The following is a 24,023-nucleotide window of genomic DNA, read 5'->3' on the forward strand; positions in this document are numbered from 1 at the left end:
CAGATTTACAACATAGTGTAAATCTGAGAATAGGTCAAAACTGTTCACCTGCCCAGGGCAGGCGCACTGGTTTTTTCTAGGTAGGAAGGTCTTCCTTCCTGCACAAACACAATCCGATTTCAACACAGGAACCCTTGCACCATGGTACAAGGATGCCTCCGTAGGTGCATGGCAGCCTTTTCTGCACCAGTGCTGTGAAAGAAAACAGGAATGTGCTGTGTCTCATAGATATGGGGCATTCCTGCCCTTTTCTTTTGCCACAGGGCGGTGCAGCAAGAAGGCTTGTGGCGCTGCCTGTGCCAAAATATTATACATGAGGCTCTGAGTTTAGGAGTAGTGGTTATTTGAGCACCTTTGAATTTTTGGGCACCAAAAATGCATGTGATCCAGAGGACATTTAGCAAAATACCTTCTTTCTTGCATGCTGGCTCACATTTGTCAGAAACACAGAGACATTCAATAAGTAATAACAATTGTTCTACTGTTCTGTGTTCCCAAAAGCAACCAGATAAAAACCGTACTCTGCTTGTGTTGATGAGCCTATTGCCTGCTACACAAGAGCCCCAAAACGTGACCTGGGGACATGATATTTCACCTAACAAAATAAACACATTTTTTTCAATGTGGCTAATTGTGTATTTTCCACCCGAGTTCATCTGCTACCCAGGGAACCAACCTTACCCAACATTTCTGAAAACTAGATTCTTAGGAACGTCCAGAGTGGTATGACGTGTGTGTTTGCCATGATGTTTTCTTACCAAGAAGCCCTTGCAAAATTTCAATCATTGGGTAAAACACACATTTGACTCATATTTCTATGAGGAAAAGTTCTGGAATCTGCAGGGATCCACACATTTTCTACCAACCATTGTTTCCTTGTGTGCTCTGATGAAAAATAATACCCCTGCATGTGTGTGTGGGCCTGCTGCTGACAGGAAATGGCCCAAAGCACAACATGAACAGATCAAATGTTTACACTTAAAACAAACCCTCATTTTCAATATTGGTTGCTGTGGATTTTGGGCCATAGCTCAGCCCCCACCAAGGGACATCAACCAAGCTCAAACATTTCAGATAACTAGACCCCCAGGGTAATCCAAGGTGTGGTGAGATGCATAGATTTTATATGTTTCTTTTTTAAACAGAAGTCCTTACAAACCTCAAACCTAATAGCTAAAACACACATTTTCTACACATTTTTTGTGAGGTACAGATCTGGATTCTGCATGGATCCACAAATATCCTACAACCCAGCATTCACACATGACTCCTAATAAAAATGTGTGGGAGATCCTAGCACCTGCTGACAGGAAAGGACTTAAAAGCAACATTGACAGATCAAATGTTTCCAACCAAAATTAATCTAGTTTGCAATTTGAGTAGCTGAAAATGTTGGGCCCTAGCTCAGTAAGCACCCAGGGAAACCTACAAAACCTGCACAGTTCTAAAAACGATATACCTTGTGGAGTCCAGGGTGTCTAGACTTGCAAGGATTGTACAATGTTTTCTTACCCATAAAGCCCTAACAAACCTCAAACTTAGCTAACATGCATTTTCCATAAAGTTCTGAGTAGGAAGGTCCTAGAATTTGCAGGGATCCAATAATGATTACCGCCTATTGTTTCCACACATCGTCTGATAAAAATAGCACTCCTCTTGTATGGGCAGGCTTTGTGCTTGGGATAATAAAGGACACAAAACTCAACATGGACACATCAAACCTTTCCACCCAAAACATTCCCTTTATTTGCAATGTGGGTCACCACCTATGGAAACTTACCAAACCCAGATATTTATGAAAACTAAACAACCGGGAGAGTCTAGGGTGGCATGACTTGGGTAGATCTTACATTGTTTTTCTTAACCAGAAGTCCTGGCAAACCTCAAACATTTCCTATCACCCGGCGCTCCCATACATCTCCTGGGAACAGTACCCCATTTGTTTGGGTGGGCCAAGCGCCTGTGACACTAAAGGTCTTAAAACGATAAGTGGAGTGCTCAGCGATAGGGGTAGCTGCGGTATTTGGGCTTTGGCTCGGCAGTCACCAATAGAAACCGAATAACTGCAGACATTTTTTAAAACTAAACATCCAGGGGGTTTGCAGAATGGTGTGCCTTGCATGGATCCCACAATATTTTGTTCTTCACAATGACCTGCAAACTTCTAACCTTTCCTAAATTAGCACATTTCCCTTACATTTCTGAGATGGAAACCCTTAGAATCTGAGGGAATGCACAGTATTCCTACCTCCCAGCGCTCCTCAATGTGTCCTGATGAGAAGATTACCCACGTGTGTGGCTTAAACTAGTGCTCACATCAAAAATGGATCAAACCATGGTCAAAGGGAGTCCTCATGGTTTGAAAATTACATCGCTCTACTGAAAATAACATCTTAAATTGTTTTTCAAGCCACCATTCGTTGCATTGTATATATTGTAATGTGTTGATATTTTGTACTATCACTTGTCATTATGATTTGTCTATGTTGTTTTATTTATGGTATACGTCACCTGTCTGCAGTATATTCATGTACACGTAGCTAGATTTTTACGTGAAATAAATACAATGATTTATAATTTTATCCCTTTGAGAGTACACTGATTCAATTCTATTAGTTTCTTGTGTTAATTCAGACGTGCACATTTGAGTTCATTGCTGCCTAGGAATGTTGTTTCTTCATGAGTTATTTCCCTGTTCTAGAAGCACCTAACATTGACAGGGGGCCCTTTTTTACATACACTTGATCCATTCCTTCATTCACCGGCGTTTCCTTTCTAACTCTGCCCAGTGTTGACCGGTGGCCGACGCCTACACTTAGCTGGCATCTACACTAGAAGGGTTAATTGGGTTCTTTCAATACTTTGCATATTTTATTGCACTATGTTCTTTTTTCTAGTCAAGTCAACAAATGCTACTCCAATGTCAGCTAAAAGCAGCATATTCCTTGGGAGATCCTATGACAAGCAACCATTTGCCAATTTCTAAGGAGGTTAAATAGCACTGCTGGAGCTCTTCACATACTTCAACCCAGTGGCAGTCTTTATAGGGAATTAATAAAAAAAAAAAGAAACATGGAAAGGTGAGGAAAATGGTGGAGCAGAATAAAATGACACAAAAGGAGATAATTATGAGGTGGAATGGACAGAGGATGAGATAGACACTTATGAAAGAAAGGTATGAGCATCTGATTACTGTGGGAGAAAAAGTGGAAATGACAAGCCACAGTAATAAAATGTTGGAGATGAGGAAGGTACCTGGTCAGGAAAACAGACATGGAAAAAGAGGGAGGAGCAGGTAGAGTTATTAACGAGATGAAAAGAGCAGTTATACATACTTTTGGAACACAGGGAACTATTTCAGGTACAAAAGAAATTGGCGAGAGTGGAGGGGAAATAGTTGGAAAGTAGAGTATGGGGAACAGATTAGAGACATAAGTTGTGGAGAGTGGAAGTCTATGTGAATAATGGGGAAAATGTATTGAAAAATCAGGTGTAGAGAGAGATGGCGATAGAAATTTGAATGTGATGAGGAAAAATATGTTGATAGAAAAACTATACCAGAGCGAGATATGAGGAGCTGATTTGGATTACTCTCAGAATATTGGCATTTAATTATCCAACATATAATGCCAAATTATCAGCTCCTAGAATATATTTATAGGTAATTATACTTTTAGCTACACATACATGTACCTTGACGATATCATCAAGGTACCAAGAGCTGGAGGTAAATGACTAATAATTTAGATTTTGGTGTACTGGTACTCCACCAGTAGATAGGGATATTACCCTGTTTGCTATCTACAGGCCACTTTTTGGCAAAATAGTGCTACAACTAACTTCATTAAAATACACATCAGATTAACTTTACATTAACTTCAGTCCCATTATGAAGCATTATTTGCACTCTACCCTGGTATTTGCATTTTTATATTTTATTTCAGTGCTTTCGGCATCAGTTCCTTTCATGCAAATGAAAACAAATTGCATAAATCAATAAAGAAAAATAGTGAGTAAAAAAGAAACAATAACCAAACATTATAAAGAGAGATATTTACAGGTATTTAAAGTCTAGAGTCAATATTGACAAATATCCAAATAAACACTGTGGACCACACCATAAATCTGTCTTTGGATATGCAAACTTGTCAGTTCATATCTTAAAAAGAACTTTTATACATTTGTGCTACTTAGGGGCTGATTCCGATCTCGGTCGGAAGGGCACCGAATCGGGTTCGGCTGAAAAACTACGAGCCGTACGCGTGTTTTCCGGCCGACTCGTACAGCTGTACGGGCGAGCAAGTACGATGCGAGCTACATGAAATTCACCGACCGAGTTGTTTCCGGGTCCGAACCACTCCGTACGTCCCGGTCGGAAGCTAACCGTGGCGTGCAATGGATGCGATTTACAACCGAGCCAGTACGATGCACGCGTCGGACAGCCTGTGCGAGCCGGAGTGTCCTGCTCACAAAAGCTCCCGGAGTCAGACTTTGGGGGTCCTTGTCGGACCCCCTGACACTCGCAGCCCTACGACTCGGACACAGGGGCATGTACGCTGCGGGTGGCACCGACGCGTACCCACTGTAGGGGGTGCACTGGAGGGAACATGGAAGTCGGCAGGAAGCAATCTAGTAAAAAAAAGCCTGGAAAGAATATTTTCATTTGCATATCAAATTTAAATTTCCTCTATCCTGGAGATGGAAGAGTTATAGCCTGGCAGTACAATGAATTTCCACGACGTACCCATTCAGTCAATGGGAGCCCATGTACGCATCGTACGACCGGCTCCCATTGACTTCTGTGGGAGTCTGACCGAACCGAGTCCGACAGCATACGTGCGCATCATACTCGCTCGGTCGGACTGCAGGGGTCCGGCTCGGTCGGAAAACACTCCGGATCGGACTCGGTCGGAGTGCTTTCCGACCCGGATCGGAGTCGGCCCCTTAGTTGTTAATTTTGGTTGCTAGTGCATTATCTTTGGTGTTCCAACTTCTGTGACGATTATTCCATTTTCTTGTCATTGCCTCTAAGATGATACTGAGGAGGAAGAACAGTATCTCTGTCTCTAACGTTTCCATGGATATGTCATTCTAGATTGTTTTTCTTCAAAGTCCTCTTACCATGGGTATTTCAACATGAAGTGGAGCAGAGTGGAGCCCAGTGGAAGAGCACCTCTTCTCAACTTTGCAAACAGTCTCCCCTATCTGGGAGTTGTTAAACTTGTCAAATATAACTGCAGGTTTTGCCATTAAGGTACTCTTCAGGCCCACAAATTTAAAAATATCTAGGGCAGCAAGCCCTGTTATATGTCATTTTTGATAGCTTGACTTTTAATAATCATATACATTCCTCTTAGGGGTATTTGGTCTAGACATTGTTCGTGGAAATTCATTGTACTGCCAGGCTATAACTCTTCCATCTCCAGGATAGAGGAAATTTAAATTTGATATGCAAATGAAAATATTCTTTCCAGGCTTTTTTTTACTAGATTGCTTCCTGCCGACTTCCATGTTCCCTCCAGTACTTTACTGGTGATATTCAATATTGAACCAGATGTAGCTGTAGTTAATGTCATATCCCAGCACCGTGGATGGAAATCCAGCAGACTGCATGAGAAAGGACATCCAAAAATGCTTTAATTGGAGCCCTTCTTGGCCGAACTTTTGTCAAGGTCCAATGGTCCCACTCCAAAAGCTTTGCGGCCTCCCACCTTTACGTGAAATACTAGGTCAATGAGATGTGAGAATCAATTTCCATGTGAGCGGGCAAGCTTAAAAATGGCATTTAGGGCTAGATGCATGTAAATGTGGTCACAAAATGCTGGTCACAAATTACGACCAGTATGTCTGTGTGTATTACATTATTTTGCAAACTGACCTATGTATTAATTGACTGGTCCATAAATAAGGATTCAGAGTGGGTCGCATTTCAACCTACTTCATTAATATGCATGAGGTACCCCACAGATTGTGACTCACTCCCACTAAAAGCCAGCCAAAGGATGGTAGGCTGCTGGGGTCAGCAGACTACCATGTCTGGAATCACATCTAAATAAGTAAATAAAGTATTTCTTTTAAATGCTGCCTTTTTCCTTAAAGGAAAGGTTCTGCATTTAAGAATTTCTTTTTTTTTTAAGAAAGGTTGTTTGAAAGTTGGCAGTGGTTCCCTGGACCACTTCCCATTCTAAAAGAAACTTTTTTTTTCTATTCACAAAATGGAAGGGTTTCCTAAGGACACCTTCACTTTTGTGGATTTGTTACCATCTATTTTGAGAAGTTGAAAACATATCAGGAATTCCAAATTGAAATTTGGAAGGGACACCCTAAACATGCACCATATAAATTGTAATTGGTATGCCTTCCTTAACCATTTGTGATTCATTAGCCACATTGCAAAATGGGTTTAGTGAATACTAAAATGTCACAAACCCTGTGATTTAGTGAATCGCAAAGTTTGCAAGCACTGTATAGCTTTGTACATCTGTCCCTTAATGAGGCTTCTGACTTCGCAATGTTTTTTAATGAGTGTATCCCATTTTAGTTTGATAGTTCTGGTCAAACTCAACCAAATTACAGCATTTACTTGTTCTACTTTTAGTTCCTCACTGGTTAATAGTTTTTCCTGACATCAATTTTTCCTAAGGAACATTGGGCCATATGTATCAACACATTTCCCCATAGACACAGAATAGGCAAAACCCTTTGATACATCTGGCCCATTGTCATTGTATTTTGTCAGTTTATCTTGTTTCCAATTGCTAGGCAGGATTTTCCCATGGGTGCACTCTGGCCATGGAGTTCATTAGGAGTAGACTTAGGAGTAAAACTTTGCTGTATAAGACATTTGTGTAAAGCAAAACAGTAAAGGGGCAGATAGACAGTCTTGCTTGATTCCAATTGAGATGTGAAACTGGCTGCAAAACAATCCTTTCTGATTGAGCCTCGCCTGTGATGGTTTATATCTATACATGTCCACAAGGGCATATAGGGCTGGATCTAGGCCCAGATTCTCCAGCTTACTCCAAATTCTCAACACCTTCACGCTAAGTCAAAAGATGAGGTGAAATCACAGAAAGACACAAATAACGGCATTTTTTGCTGCAGTGTGTGTAATTTGTGTAAGAACACAAAAACGTGATCCACAATAGAGTCCTTAGTTAAAGATACATTGGATTAAGAAAACAAGGATTAACGGCAGACTCCAAATGCCGTACCTCCGTACTATGTTCCCATAAGGTGTAGTTAGTAATGTAGTTGTAGTTGGTGTGCACAAGACTGCTCCTGCATCCGCTGTTAAAGGATGCAAACTGCCAAGCAGATCGACAAAGTTTGAAGAAAATCAGAGGGTGCACTACCAGATTGTTGTTTTATGTCACACCAAGTAGTCAGTTTTCTTTCAATAGAAAAAGTCTGATTTTCTTCATACATTGGATTAAACTTAGTATATTTTGGCCAGCTATCCAGTCTTCCAAGGTATTTAGTATCAATTTAAAGCAGTGGTTCTCAAAGTACAGCCAGCGGGCCACTGGAGGCCTGGCACACCTTCTCTTGCATTCCGCAGGTCTTCCTCCGACTCCACTGGTAAGAGTTGCAGTGGAGAAAGTTCAGTTTTCTTTGTTTCTGGTGTTAGCCAAGCAACATTGTTTTTTAATTCTGGGCTTGCTTTCATCAGTTAGCGAAGCTTGTTTTATGAGCAGGGATGGCCTGCTCATAAAACAAACTGAAATGACTGAAGAAATAAAGCCGAGAAACAAAAAATAATTTTGTAAGAGTATGTTTTGTGCTATTTTGATAATACAGGCACCTTAACTGAACAAGCATCGACAAAGCCAGTAGGTTTCATTTATGGGAGATATTGGCAATGGCAATAGTTTTTATCCATAGTGTATTTGCAGAATGGCTAAAATAATTTTTAAAAGGTACTATGACATGGCAGTCGCATCATTTTGTAGGCACACAATAACATGGATGCTTGCACCTACAAAATGTTGTGAGCATTTTTTACTTTTTCTTTAAAAATCCCAGACGGATTAGTAAATAAAAGTTGCATGGCACACACTTTTTTGGTATTGCACTAATGTGCTTTTAGAAACAGGGCTAATGAGCTTTTAAAAAACCCCAAAACAAGCAAACGGGGGAGTGAGTTGGGGATGAGGCGTGGCACTACATAGATGCAGCCGTCGGGTACAAACCAAACTTTACTTTATGATCCCCAAGAAAATATTTGTGAGTGCCTATGATTTAGAGTGTAGTCTATAGTTGAAATCAGTGATACTGATAGGTCTGTAATATTTTGGATTATTCTTTGGGCTCTTTTAACACCGTAGGATTATTATGGTGTTCAGTCATGAGGGTGGGCAGGCCACCGAGGCATAATTCTTGAAGAAAAGTACAGTCAGAATTTGTGCTTATCATTCTGAGTATTGTTTAAAGACCTCTGGTGGTATGATATTTTTTTTGCTGCATTGTATGTAAATTGTGTAGGAATACAAAACCTTGATCTGCAGTAGAGTGTCCTTCTTTGAAATGCCAAGTCTTCAATAGCCATTAGTATCAATTTAAAGTATAGTTTACAGTTTAAGACAATGAGACAAATAGGTCTCTAAGATTTTGGATCATTCTTTGGGCACTTGGAATCCAAGAGGATAATTATAGTGTTCAGCCATGCGGGTTGGCAGGCCACTGAGGCACAATTGCTGATGAAAATTCCAGTCAGAAGTTTTGCCTACCATTCCAGTTATTGTTTAAGCATCTCTGGTGGTATGATACTTCTTCCTGGGGCTTTCCTCTTTGTTAGTATTTTGATTGCCTCCTTGGCTTTCTTTTCCATGAAGATTTTTTCCTTGGCTTTCTTTTCCATGAAGATTCTTTCATACTTAATTGCTGCTTTTGTCGCTGTTTTCCTTTGTTGTGCAGGATATATTGCATCTGAAGGACATTATGTAGTGAGTGGCTAAGATAATTTTGCTGAAAAGTGCATTTTCTATGACTCTTAAGAAATATTTTCCTCTGTGTCCTGTCTAGGAACCTAACCCTTAGCTGTTTTTGCAACATAATTCCTGAGAGTTATTCTTATATGTTATCATTCAAAATTATTTCTATGCTTTTTGGATTGTTTGATCACTCTTGTTTTTATTAAGGGTTTGTATCACATTCTGGTCCACCTGACATCTTCTGGAGTGGCCGTTGCTAGGGTCTTTAATTCTTCTTCAAACTACTGCGCTAGACTTTTTTATTCATGACCACTCATTGTTAATGAGTATGTTAAAAGATCTCGATATAAGAATACCAAGTTTTAAAAGATTACTGCAAAGCCCTAAACAAGTAAATCATAAAGTGCTAGAAAAAGTGTTGCAACAGCAGTGCACATAATTGATAGGAAGCAGGTTCTGACTATCAAAAAGGAGAACAGTATCCTGGCAATTCATGCCCAAACATGGTTTCCGGACTGTAGAGACTCGGTACTTGGTTGACTACTAGAACACTTGAGGCTTGGAAAAAGTTATGACCTTTGTGAAACACATCTGGCCTGATTCACATGGATAAAGCATACATTTGAGGTAATTTACACTGCTGAGTAAGTTTACTGCTTTTGCCTAGTCACAAAATAAGAGTGCAAGTTAGTACCTCTTCTTTTACAACTACTTTTACTTTTACTACTTACTACAAAAAAAAGTAGCAAGCCTAGCACCACACTTGGTCAGCCACTGGTACTGCAATGACCTCCACAGAAAAAAATGGAGTTATGGAATAAACATAAAATCCATTCAAAAATGCTAAATCAGAGGCAAGAATATATAAGAGAAAGGGATTTAGAGAGAAAGAGATTGTGTGAGAAAGTGAGAGAGACGGAATGTGAGAAAAGAGCAGAACAAGAAAGCAGGAGATAGAGAGGAATAATGTGTTTAATGTTTCACATTTTTTTGAAAAGAATAAAGAAGAATACAGTGAACATTGTGACTGCTACACTTAGGATCCTTCAGTATATATGTATTGTTTCACCAGCATATTTAAAACATGTAAAGGAGTGTGTGCTATGCAAAAATAATGATTTCTCTAAATATGGCACTCACAATTCCACCATGTTTGCTTCATTGTAGTGGAACATGTTTGTCAATCTTTACATGGTTAGCAAGTAGAAAAGACTATAAATCTACTGCTTTTCCACATAGTTTTGAAATACCTTCCTTTCCCTCCAATTAATACCTTAGGAGGCTTTCTCAAGCATAGGAACCCCTAGACCAGTGACAAATATCAGTGACTATATGAGCATAGACATCTAAGGTGGTAGAACAACCCGTTCTTCTGACAAGTCCTCTAGTATAAGTTGGAGGAAGCAATGTAAACAGGAGAAAATACTTGAGTACACTACAAGCGGTGTAACAATTGAGAAGTTGTTTTACCCAACAGGGAAGAGAATAATGACCTAACACCGGATTACAAATTCTTCTAATGATTGTGGCCCATCACTGTATCATTTAAATTGGTCTATTCATTTTCCTTAACATGAAATTTATGAGGATGCTTCCTTTAACTATTGCATTTTAGACCAAAAGAACAAATGTAATATCTTCTCAAAAAAGAGTTAGGGAGTTAGGGAGTCATGTCACACCCTAGATAGCCAATATTAAAAAGGGTATATATAAGTAGTAGTAAACTGGGGAGTTACAAGCCTCATCCAAATGATGTAACATGAACAGAAACAGTTTTCAGGTCATTTCTGAAGGAGAACAATTTTTGGTTGAGACTCAACTTTTCTTGTATTTGGCTTCACAGTCTTGGGTTAAGTATGTGAATGCCTCGTTTATGGTCTTTCTCTTTCTTCATTTGGGGATTTCTAACAGGAAGTGTTATTTATTTGTTTATAATAATAATAAATCAGCTTTATTCGGTAAGTTGGTTACAAACCATAAAAGCAAATACAATGTTACATTTCAACAATTATACAATAAAAATCATATCAGTTAAGAACAGCCAGAATTTTAAAAGGCTCTAATAAGAGCAAACATATAAAATATGTGCAAAGTAGTAACCTTATAAAGTGTGAAAAAACAAAGATCCTTTATGATTGTATATTTATAAGATAATGGGATATACGTAAATAACCACGAACACAAGAGTTCATTAAATAGTGTTGCTATAATTTAGAAAATCATAAATAATAAAGTTTATGAATCTTTGAGATGGGAAAAAAAGATAACCCCCCAACTGCAAAACTAGGATGCTTTGGGGGATATACCCAAAACAACGTATGGTATCTTATGATTACAATACTCCATCTTAGAATCTATAGTTGTAATAGGTTTTCTTTGCACTGTTTTGAGAAGAGACAAGAAAACCTTATAAAACCAATTCCATATAAAAGATTATCATCAATACAGTTTAGAAATATATTCTGGCATTCAACCTCAAATAACCAGCTGTACATCCTCAAAGATTTTTTCTGTGATAAAAGATACACTTAAGAAAAGTACTAACAGATAGGGAGACAAATTCAGATTCAAGGAATTGCAGCCATAACATGGCTGGGCGGCACTTCTTAAAACCTGACCGTTTCAGTACGGGGACTAACCAAAGTTTGCGATGTGAGGTGTAATATTTGCAGAACAAAATAGTATGCATTGTGGATTGCTCTGCTATTTCATCGCATGGGCACACCGGCAAAAACTTCTCCCACGTATTTTTAATAGGAAAGGCTACCATCCTATGGAAGATGTTTAGCCTAAATCTGGTCAATAGGAATCGCTCGAACTGTGACTGAACATACGTCAGGTATGGTTCAATCTCCAGAGTTGTCATCACTAGCATGGAGTGGCGAACCGAAGGTTTCTGAACCTCTGAGCACATACGTGATTCTTCGACATGGGATAGTGCCCTTAATTTTAATTCCTTCTTAGGTATTTCAGAAATAAGTTCTGGTGTCAGATAGTATTTGCCCAATCCTAGATCTATTAAGAAATGTTTTATCTACATCAGCCACTCAATCTTCCCCACGTGGTCTAATGACATGCAATCTACCAGTAACTTCTTTGTGAAGGTATTTTTAGTCGAAGTCCAGACGCGATACCACAATAGGAGTGGTTCAATTTTTGCAAGGTCCTCGATGTGAGAAATGCCCAATTCTGTATGAGAAGCATAGGTGGAAACTCGTTTTGGAACCGCCAGAATAAATCTCAAAAAGTTATTTTCTGCCACCTGAAGGGAGCCAGTATTTTTATGACCCCAAAGGCCTGCTCCGTACAGTGCTGTTGAAAGACACTTCGCTTTGTAGATTCGAAGAAGCTCTACAGGTGGTCTCTTGCCCAATTTTTGTGAGAATTTTACTAGGGCAGCATTTGCCCTGAAAAGATGGTGTTTACGGGCCTCTATGGCTGGTTTCCAGTTTAGCTTCGCGTCCATCATTACTCCAAGATATGAGTATTGGTCCGTAAATTCTAACCTTTCCTTGTCTAAGTAGATACTATTCCCACTTTTTCTGCCTTGCCCCGCCACCATGACGAACGTTTTTTTAATGTTTATTCGAAGATCTAATTTGGCCATGAAACTTGCATACCTTTCCGTTGCTTTTTGTAATTCTAGAGGGGTACGTGCAAGTATCACAGCGTCATCCGCATATAAGAGTGCTGGTATTGAGCGTTCTCCAACTCGTGGGAGGTCCTGAGCCCCCTCTAACATCTCCATCTCAAGACCATTAGTGTATAGCGAGAAGAGGAAGGGGGCCAGGACACAACCCTGCCTTACACCACGCTCTACAGCGAATGAGTTCGAGAGTTCTCCCCGAACTCCAAATCGTACCCTGGCAGTGGCCTTCATGTATAATTCACGAAGAAAAGATATCAGAATCTGGTCCACGCCCATTTTACTAAGAACTATCCATAACTTTGAGTGAGAAACACAGTCAAAAGCTGCGGACAGGTCAACGTAAACCATATACAATCTACCCCGCTTTGCAGAGACATATTTCCCCATAATTAGGGATAGATTTAGGGCCTGCTCTATTGTCTCAAAGCCCTCCCTGAAGCCAAACTGGATATCAGAGAGGACCCCGTCATCGTCCACCCAGCTCTGCCCAGTACCTTCCCCAGAGAGTCCAGGAGCGAGATTGGACGATAGCAGAAGACATCCTCCCTGTCTCCCTTCTTAAAGACTGGGACCATAATTGATTGTGTCCAGGATTTGATCAGACCACACCTTATTACTGCGTCAAATACCCTTTTTAGGATGGGAGTCCACAGTTCTAGATTAGATTTAAAAAAATCCGCACGCCATCCGGGCCAGGGGCTTTCCCACTTTTGCTTGCTTTAACTGCATTGGAAATTTCAGTTAGTGTAATATCTATTAGAATTGGAAAGGAGTTGGGCTGGGTATTAAAAATATTGTCTTCTGTGGATTCCACTTCTGGAGTTTTTGTAAAGATTCTTGAGAAGTGGTTTACCCACGTTGGGCCATCAATTGCCACATCTATCATTGGATGGTTGCTATTATCCTGCAAGAATGGCGCCCTGAGCAGTTTCCAGAAGGCATCAGTATTTCTAGTCAGGGAACTCTCATGAAGTTGATCCCATAATGTTTGTTTCAATTCTTGTTTCCTGACCCTGCAAGCTGAGGTATAGGTTCTTCTTAGCCTCCTAATCTCATCCTGATCTCTAGGGATTTTTGAAAGGGCTTGCTTTAATTTTTTATGTGCTATAGAGCAACTGTGGTCAAACCACCCTCTTTTTCTCCTCCCATTACTTTTACACTTTTTAGTTAAGTGTTCCTTTATCTTATCTAGGATTTCCCCGAAGTTATCCAAAACCTCCTGGTCTCCCGTGTTGGTATCTAGGCATTTTACTACTGCCTCGTATGTCGCACGGACCACCCTTTTTGTTAGGTCTACGGGGTCTATCTTACCCCAGCCTAGGGTGTAACCATTTATTTTTTTGAGGTATATTTCGTGCTGGGTAAGAATGGAATTTATAGACGAGAGCGAAAACTGACCTTGATCCAAGGATAGGATTATAGTCAGGGCAGCATGATCACTTAGTGTATTTATAAGAGTCCTAAAATTTCCAACCTTATTTACTAATGAGGCTGTAGCCAATATATAATCAATTGTCGACTCACAGCCCCTTCCCAAATAGGTTGGTTCCAACTGGCCGTTCAAAGAATTTGGGGTATTTAATATTATGAGGCCTAATTCGGACATGGTTTCATTTAGGAAGTTTCCCACCACTGAATGATTAAAATGTTTATAGCCATGTCCCCTTTCACTCTATGATGCACAGTTTTCTTCAGGTAAGTCTATAGTGCAGAGTAAAGAGCCTTACGAGTTATAGAGGCTACCTTTATTTTAGTACATTTAGGGTAGGGGTGATGTGGTTTGAATACTTACCATTAGAATCCAAACATGTAAGGTGCATGCATGGAATTAAGAAGCCTGGATAACTGTACATGACTCTGTCTTAATGAGATAACAACACCGCTATAAGTTGTGAGAGGTATGGGTGATTGGAGTTTTCTCAGCAAATAGTGTCTGAAGAAAGCACTTTTAGTCAATAAAACAAGATGAACCACAATGTTCAGAGTTGGGTTGCTGATTAAAGTCAGAAGTGTGGTGGCTGGCATATGAAGTTCCCGACCCAAATCTTTGTAGTTTAAGAAGTTTGCATAGAAATATTTATATTAGTGTTTTACTTATGCCTCAATATCCTATTTCTGGTATGAATTCTGAAACATTTCCCAGGATTTCTGTATTACAAGGGTAGAATGTATTTATTTTTTAAACTTTAGAAAGAATGCATTCAGTGCCACTGACTGCTGACAGGTGAGCCTTGCAGCCAGCAATTTACTTGTGCGTCTTCATAAGATATTTAGCATGTGACCCTGGTTTGCATCAGTGTGCTCTCTCATTTCATAGGCTGCTAAACTGGTCTTTGGATACTTGCTAGATCTCATTGTCTTCTTTAACCCCATAGTTTTTCACCTATTCATCTGTACCAGTAATGCGGCACAGTTGGTTGCACACATGTGGTCCATCATTTGCATCAAATCTTGGGCCAAACTTGTTTTGACCCCAACCTGAGAAGGCAGCAGACAGAAAACATGTACTCATTGATCCTAACCAGCACCCCCAGCAGTTTCCCCCAAAACTAGTTGCTCTGACACTGGTTACTACTCCTCTGATTACACTTTGCTCCCTCTGAGAGGTGTCATGACAACAGTTCAAAATATGTGTTTATAAACCAGTGCAATCTACAGTTGATATGTGGGCTTTCAGTTTTTCTTAATGATTCCTCTAAAGTGGCCCTTCTGTCCTGTTTGGTGCAGAATCAGCAATATGGTGTATTACGCTAATGAAAGGGGATGACCCATCAATGTACCCTTCAAACAGACCATAAGAAGTTGTATTCCAAACACAATTATATGCAAGCTTTGGAAATGAATTATTGGTCACAGATTACAAATGGTCAGAAGAAAAGAAAACATTCTTTAATTTTGGTGCTGCTGGTCGATCCTTCGAAAAACTTTTAAAGATCTTAATTATATAGTCATCAAATTAGATAACAAACTGGGGGAATGGAAAAGTTAATAGAACAAAAGGGAGACAATAGTTATAGTAGTATGAAATGAAAAATGACAACAGGCCTTAAGGCATGGATACCCCGGAACCTATATAAATCTGGGAGGTTGAGACCATTGTCTAGGGAATAGAAAGACAAGAGATATTGGTTATGATGATGTGTCTGATTTAGAGTTTAGTGAACAGGTTTCTTTGTCACAAATTGTGATGGTTATCCCAACCACTGTATTACAAGTGTCATTGGATATAATGCACATGTAATAAAAACGGGATATCCGTTAAATTTCGGATGGAGTAACTCAGCCGAACTCCAAATCCGGCCCTAAATTTATATTGTGGGAAAGCCAGACATTTCACAACAGAGCATCCAACTATGTCTATAACATCGAAAGAAGCAATGAAAATGCAAGACATTAATGAGGGAATTCCAAACAAATTGAGACACGCTTCAATAATGGAGACTGCCTAATGAAATGCACTATCTACCATGGCCTCAATTACATTAAAAATGTTACTGAACAAATTCCTCAACACTTGGTGATGCCAGTGATCTACTTGTCCATACAATGAAGTCTTCATAATCAAATACTGTATGAATCAGGTGACATGGTGACTTCTTGATCTTAAATTTACTAATAACCTTGATCTCCAAGTAATGAAGAAGGAAAATACCAACCTAAAAAGAGCTATTTATGCCACAAATTCTCAGCTGTGTCAGTCACTATGCAGACTGAGGCTTTACTTATGAATTGTGAAAATGAGTACATTAAAAAAAGAGTGTTTGACCTCATTAATGCCCTTGTGTTTGGTACCTTTCTGGGAATTCTGTGGCAAAGTGACCATTACAGGCAAATTTGGAAGGTAATTCTAGACTCTCCATACTTCATCAAGACTTGTTGCAAGAAGCATTATAAGTTGATTCTACCTTAGCCACATACTGCCATATTCATGGTCAATTACATCCATGGGCTTCTGTCACAACATCAGAGATTTTGTAGACAGGTTCAATAAAGATAAACTAGTACTTTACCCCTACCCAGGAGTTTTGTTTGTTACATTGACTTTCAGTATAGTTCAGTCCTCACCTGCAATAGAATCTGCACCCTCACTGAACATGAAACAGTACATATTAAGACCAATCTGGATAATCTCCTACACAATGGGTTCAGCTGACATTCAGAACCACTAATGTAATCTCCTCTGTTCCTAAAACGATTTGGGGGGTTAGGACTTCCAGTGATTTTTGTGTCCTTAATAAAGTAACAGGAAAGATCCACTCCCTCCAACTGCACATTCCTGTACTGCTGGTCTGAAAGGCAACCATTTGTAATAAACTGAGTTATCATGGGGCACATCCTCTTGCTATGGTCCAAGAGCAGGGAATCAGGTTTTCTTTGAAATGTGGTCTCTATGACTCCCATTTTATGCTGCTTGGGCTCTGTTACTCTGCTGTTGTTTTTTTCTTTTTTTATCACCTTTAGATGATTAATTTCATGCCAAATTGGACAAAATGCATTTTCGATACCATCTCAGTGGAGTTAATGTTATTCTTCATTTCTTCCTCAGAAATCCAAATGAACAGCAGAAATGTTGTTTCAATACAGACTTGGCCAACCTGTACCTGTGTCAAAGAAATACAGAGCTTCCTTGTCTTTGAAAATGCGTCCTGGTGATTAATACTGTGCTTCTCTGAATGGGTATCCCCTACAGATGATCAGTGTAAAAAAGAGAAGTTCCTATGGACTCAGGAAGCCAAGTTTACTTCACTCTGATCCTATGTTAGCAGACATAGTTTAGACTGGCACCTCCCAGAATGGAATCAGAGGTGTTAATTTTCACTGGATTTCTACAGTCTGTGATTCAAGAAAATTTGCCCAATGAACAGAATGATACCATCGCAGATCAAGATGAGAACATGTTCCAAGAATGAAGGCATTACTTATTAGGGGCCCATTGCACCATAAGCATTTATATCAATCATGCAAATCTGGAAATCCTTTGGTCTGCCTAGGTCTTGCAGGCACTGTAGCTTCTGTTCAAGAACCAAGGCAGATCCTTTGTCCTGACACAGCTCCCCAAATCAGTCCACTTCGGTCACACAGCACCTTCAACTATCTTGAAGGAAGATCCAGGTATAGTCACTGAATGCAGAGAACCTTTTTGGTTACATTCTAGAGGAAACCCAGAAGAAAGGTCTATATTTCTGGGTCAAAGATCCAACTATACAATAGTCGATGGCCTTTTCTATAGAGGTCACACTTTATCTCTCTCTACCTTGGTGTTTAGACAATGAGCCCTCTATTGATGCCATTCCTCATTCTTAGAGGACATCTGATGGGGGAAAAAGGTGCATACAGTCATCCATAATTGAATTGTTTTCTACCAGAAAGAAAGAAAGAGGCCTTGCCTTCCCTTCAGGTTTGCTCTAACCTATGCCACTACCACCAAAGCAGTGGCACACAGCTGCCAGGGATTTTATTACAAATTTACCAAAGAGTTAGGTTACGACAGTCCTTGTAGTCGTGACCATTTGACCAAGATGACAAACTTTGCACCACTCAGGAACCTTCCAATAGCCAAAGTGTTGATTGACATATTCTTAAAAAAATAGTTTATCTCCATTGATTATTCTTAGTTTAAGAAACACTTTGATTGGGGGACATATAATAATGTCCCAAAGTCTGACACTGATGCTTCCACTTTTTTTCAAACAAGTTTGAATCCAAAAAAAATAGTACTTAAAGCACATTATGCAGTGCAGGGTGCCTTGAGGGTCATTATCATCACCTTTGCAGTACATTTTACAAGATGCAGAGGATACGTATAAGAAATCTGCAGAAACAAAGTTAGTGCAGACTCATCACATAGCATTACCATAGTTCAAATGATCAACTGAGTCAAGAAGAATCATTTGCTGGGGGCTGGATTTAACCCGCACCCTACCAGTGAATACAGTGTTCTCATCTCCATAATTCAACTGTACATCAATAGTCCTAGGCATGCACAGCTTTCACCTCCAGCTCAAGTTAAGGATCCTGATGAACAGAAGGTGAAAGCAGTTTTGACCTCAGTGAGGAATTGCAGCCAACTGTGTTATCTCAAGGTCTAAACAGACTATGCTCAAGAATGTTCTTAGGAACTGAAAGGACTTGTGCAATCCCCAGGCCTACTTTAATGCACAACATGTATCCAACCCCTTCTCCGAGGGGAACTTTTGAAGTGTGCTGTCATGGCCTGCAGGCCCTAAACCTTCCGGTGGTCTAAAAATCCCAGTTTCTTCATAGTGAATAATCCCTACAATTCCATGCCCAGCCATATCTTTGCTCAAACCTCAGTCACCCCATATCATCTTGTGCCAAGGAGCAGCCTATTCTGTGACTCCCATAAAATAACAGGTTCTTGAGATAGCCAAGTAGCCGTTTTGGTTGTAGATGATTTTAAACAATACCCAGTGCCACATCAAACCACTTGCCCTATTGAGACCTTCCCGGAAGTGTGTTATCTGTTGCACTCCGCTCCTTTCCACCAAGCTAACAATGTCATGGCTTGTAAAGATTGGACAAGTACAAATGGGAAGTCTTCTCTTGAAGTTTATTGAACACGAAGTAAAACAGTCCTGAGGGCCCAGGATATCCTCAGCAACTGTCAAACATAACAAATACGAACAGAGATGGAACTAATATGACATAGGTCATAGAACTAATAAAATGCTAGGTTCTAACCTCCAACATGTAATAGAGGGAACAATAAGAAATATAAATGCAGTGAAGAATAAATGAGAAATAGAATGCACAACACCACATATCTCCTCTTCTAAAAAACAAATAATATATATTATACCTCACAGTGATAAAATCGTTACATTTCTTGGGTAACACTTTTGTTCTAACACTCCGCCGAACTAATGGCAGATACACAGTGTGTACTTTTTTTGTATTGGTAGGAAAATGACTCGTGGATAAGGGTGGGCGACAATTTCCGTTCCGCTCCCGGAAACTGTGAAAATTCAACATTTTCGCGTTCCGCGCGGAACGCGAAAATGTCGAAACCTCCGTGATCCGCGAGGGAATGGAAATTGTCGCCAACCCCGCAGTTGAGTAGAGGTATTGCACAAAACGGTGGCATCTTCTCGAATAGATATGCAGGGCAGGATTCATTCTGGCACGATGCTCCTGTCAGAAAAATTAAACCCCAACAGGAAGCACACTATTTGACCTTCAAATCGGGCACCTGCTTTTTTTAACCCCTTCGCCGCGGCGGGAATTCCGCCGCGGCGCTGGGGGGTGCGGGGGGGCAGCGCGGTGGCGCTGTGCTCATGACGGAGCCGCTCCGTCATGAGCCACGGTTGAGCTGTGCTCATGACGGAACGGTTCCGTCATGACTCCGCCCAGTTGCGTTGTCCCCCCGCACAGGCGGGGAAACAGCGCCGCGTGGGCGGAGCGGCTGCCAACGGTCGTGGCATGACGGGACCGTTCCGTCATGAGCACACGGCAACCGTGGCTCATGACGGAACGGTTCCGTCATGAGCGGGGAAGGGGTTAATAATATATCTGTAAGTCTTACAGATATAAATAAAACAGGTGCCCGAGTTGAAGGTCACTTTCAGCAACGCATTAATCAGCACACAGTGGAGGCTAGGCAGGTGTGATTTCTCCCCATATCTACCGTCGGCAATTTGTTGTAATCATTGATGGAGGTCTGTGCATCCATGGGTTTCTCGAGCTCAATCCCCGTGTAGTTCCTGACACCAGGAGGTTCTGTCCCCTCATCTGTTGCTCTGGTCGGTCTCTGACCCTTTATAAACAAGAGGCATGTGAACTGCATAGAAGCCCCGCCCCGCACACTGGCGGTGTGCAACATCTTCCCACTCTTTCCCCACTATGATGGACAGCTCACTCGAGGGACCCCGGCGCCCATCGGTGCGGTGGCAAAGTTACAGACACACATGGTCGCTGGAGACAACTGGCCCTTTACGCAGCTGTAGTGTAGGAAAAGCACTATACATTTACCCAACGAGGTAGCACTTACTGATTAGCCAGTAGAAAGTACTCCAGTTGAGTAGAGGTATTGCACAAAACGGTGGCATCTTCTTGGATAAATATGCAGGGCAGGATTCATTCTGGCACAAATGCTCCTGTCACAAACAAATTAAACCCCAACAGGAAGCACTTATAGCATTTGACCTTCAACTCGGGCACCTGCTTCATTTATATCTGTAAGTCATACAGATATAAATAAAGCAGGTGCCCGAGTTGAAGGTCAAATTCAGTAACGCATTATTCAGCACAAAATCTCTGTGATCACGTGAAATTTCACGTGATCGCGGAGATTTTTTGTCATTTCGTGATATTTTGCGAAAGGCACTTTTGCAAATTCCGCCCACCCTTACTCATGGATTTGGCCAAGCGAGACATGTTCCACCACTGTCCATTACTCAATCTCACAGCATGGCCTTTAATTTCATCAATACAAACAGGATCCCTGTATTTTGAAGATCCCTTTTGCAACAACAGAGGCTCTTTGACATGTACCCATTCACCAACAGAAAAAGTTACAGACCTTCTTCTTTTGCATCAATCAGAGACTTTTTCACGTCTTTTGCGATTAAATAGATCGCTCCAGACTTCGCTCTACAAGACTCTTCTAAAACATTGCAACTATCACCCAAAACTTTGTTTTTCTAAAAGGGATTCAAAGTAGAACTTACTTTCCTGCCTCTCATCCACTCAAATGGAACGGAACCAGAGATTGAATGAGGTGTGGTCCTATACTCCCAAACAACATCTCTTACCACAGCTTCACAATCCATTCTGGACTTAACAGCACTCTGGATACACCCAACCAGTACACGGTTGAATCTTTCAACCTTTCCATTGGCCTGAGGATGATAAAGCGGGGTACGCAAATGTTTCACACCCGTTTTAGCTAAAAATTCCTGCATGCTAGTTGATGTAAATTGAACACCATTATCAGATAACAATTCTTCAGGTGTGCCTTCTCTACTAAAAACATCTTGCAGAAAACGAATAACAGACTGAGTGTTAGGCTCAGACACATCCCTAACTTCCACCCATCTGGAGAGATGATCCAACAACACAATAAAATATTTCATATTATTAGGTAACAAATGAAAAGGCCCAAGAAAATCAATGGCTACTCTTTGCCATACTTTGTCCGGACATGAAACAGGACTAGGCACAGGGGAAACCGTAGTGAGATGTTTGTCACTATAAGAGCATTGTACACATTCTCTGACTAAAACCTCTACCTCTCAATCAATGCTGGGCCACCAAAAGACATTGCGAATTTTTTCGCTTAGTGGCAGTCATACCTAAATGACCTAAATGAGCGGTTTCAAGAATTGTGAGTCTAAAACATTTTGGAGGAATTAACCTCCCACCCCTGACCAGTAAATTATTCTCAATTGAAAGTTCATCGGCTATTTTGCAATATGGCTATAAATTTACATCAATGGATTTTTCTTTTGGGCATCCTGTAACAATCAATTCCATTACCTGTTTCAGTACAACATCTGATTTTAATGCATCCAACCGCTCACTCATGTTGGCAGAAATTACAGTGTCCTCCACACTAGCAATAATGCATTCTTCAACTTCCTCCAGTACTTTGGATTGTTCAACATGATCATCTACAGGAAGTCTAGACAAGAACTCTGCTTTAAAATTCTTACCTTCAGCAATATGGAATACAGAAAAACTTAACTCAAGCAAATTGGTGGACAAACAAGACCATCTGGCAGTGGAATTCTTGATTTTGTTGCCCGATAATATATCTACCAAAGGCTTGTGATCAATTCTTAAAAAGAACTTCCTTCCCCATAAGTAGGATTTGAACTTCTCAATCCCCCACACACAAGCAAGCATCTCTTTTTCCATAACAGAATATCTAAGTTCAACGTCTTTCATTCTTCTTGAAGCAAAAGCAATTGTAACTTCTTTGAGACTCACTATTTGAGACAGAACAGCACCCATGCCGTATGAACTGGCATCAACAGTAATATAGGTATCGCGACCTTAAACATATGCCTGAAGTGCAGGAGCAGACAAAATGCTATCTTTAATTATTTGAAAATGCTCCTGACAAGTAGCAGTCCAAACAAAATCAGCATTCTTTTTGAGCAAACCTCTGAAACATTCAGTCAAACTAGCATAGTTTTGCATAAAACTCACACAAACCCATGAAAGACTTGAGCTGTTCCTTATTGGTGGGATGAGGAGCATTGACAATACCGTCAACAATGCTGGGTTTAGGTTTAACACCTTCATGTGAAAGGATGTGGCCTAAATATTCGATTTCATTTACCGCAGAAATACATTTGTCATCCCTTAAAGTGATACCATTCTTTTGTAAAATAGTGAGAACTTGTTCAGTAACCATATTATGATCTTTCAAACTAGCATAGTTTTGCATAAAACTCACACAAACCCATGAAAGACTTGAGCTGTTCCTTATTGGTGGGATGAGGAGCATTGACAATACCGTCAACAATGCTGGGTTTAGGTTTAACACCTTCATGTGAAAGGATGTGGCCTAAATATTCGATTTCATTTACCGCAGAAATACATTTGTCATCCCTTAAAGTGATACCATTCTTTTGTAAAATAGTGAGAACTTGTTCAGTAACCATATTATGATCTTTGAGTCAAACAGTGTGCACAAGAATATCATCTTGAAAGATAACAACATTAGATATGTCCTTGAACATGGAAGTCATCACTTTTTGAAAAACAGAGGCCGCAGAAGCCAATCCAAATGGGATGCAGCAAAATTGAAATGTGCCATCAGGAGTAACGAAAGCAGTCAGATGGCGAGACTGCTCATTTAAGATAACCTGATGGTAAGCCGCTCTTAAGTCAAATTTAGAAAACCACTTGGATTCACCAACTCAGAAATAAGGTCATCAATTCGTGGAAGAGGAAAACTCTCTACCCAAATTGCGTTATTGAGGGACCATAAATCCACACAAAGACTCAATTTTCCAGACTTCTTTTTGGCGAGAGCAATGGGAGACAACCATATGTGGCATCCACTTTCTTAATGATTCCATCTTTTTGCAATCAGGATAACATAACAGATAATTAATTTCTGATACTATGAGGTACATTGCGTAATTTGTGTTTAACCGGGACCACATCTTCTTTGACTTTAATACAATGAGAACAATTCTTAATACACCCAATTTTGTCATGAAACTTGTCAACAAACTTAGTTTTCCAAGGTACCTGAAATTCTACAGCATTGATCAAAGAGACAGGATTTTTCTGTCCAGGTTTGATGATCATACCAAACTCAGCTTGATGCCACCAACCCAATACATTAATACCTTTAAAAGCTACATACACCTTGCCATGTATAGTTTTGCTTTCAAATTTGATATTAGCCCAGAAAAACCCACTCAATTCAATTCTGCTCCCTTCAAACGCAGTGGTGATGACATCAG

The sequence above is a fragment of the Triturus cristatus genome, chromosome 4_2 (assembly GCF_964204655.1).
Source record: "Triturus cristatus chromosome 4_2, aTriCri1.1, whole genome shotgun sequence".
In the NCBI taxonomy this organism is placed as follows: Eukaryota; Metazoa; Chordata; class Amphibia; order Caudata; family Salamandridae; genus Triturus; species Triturus cristatus.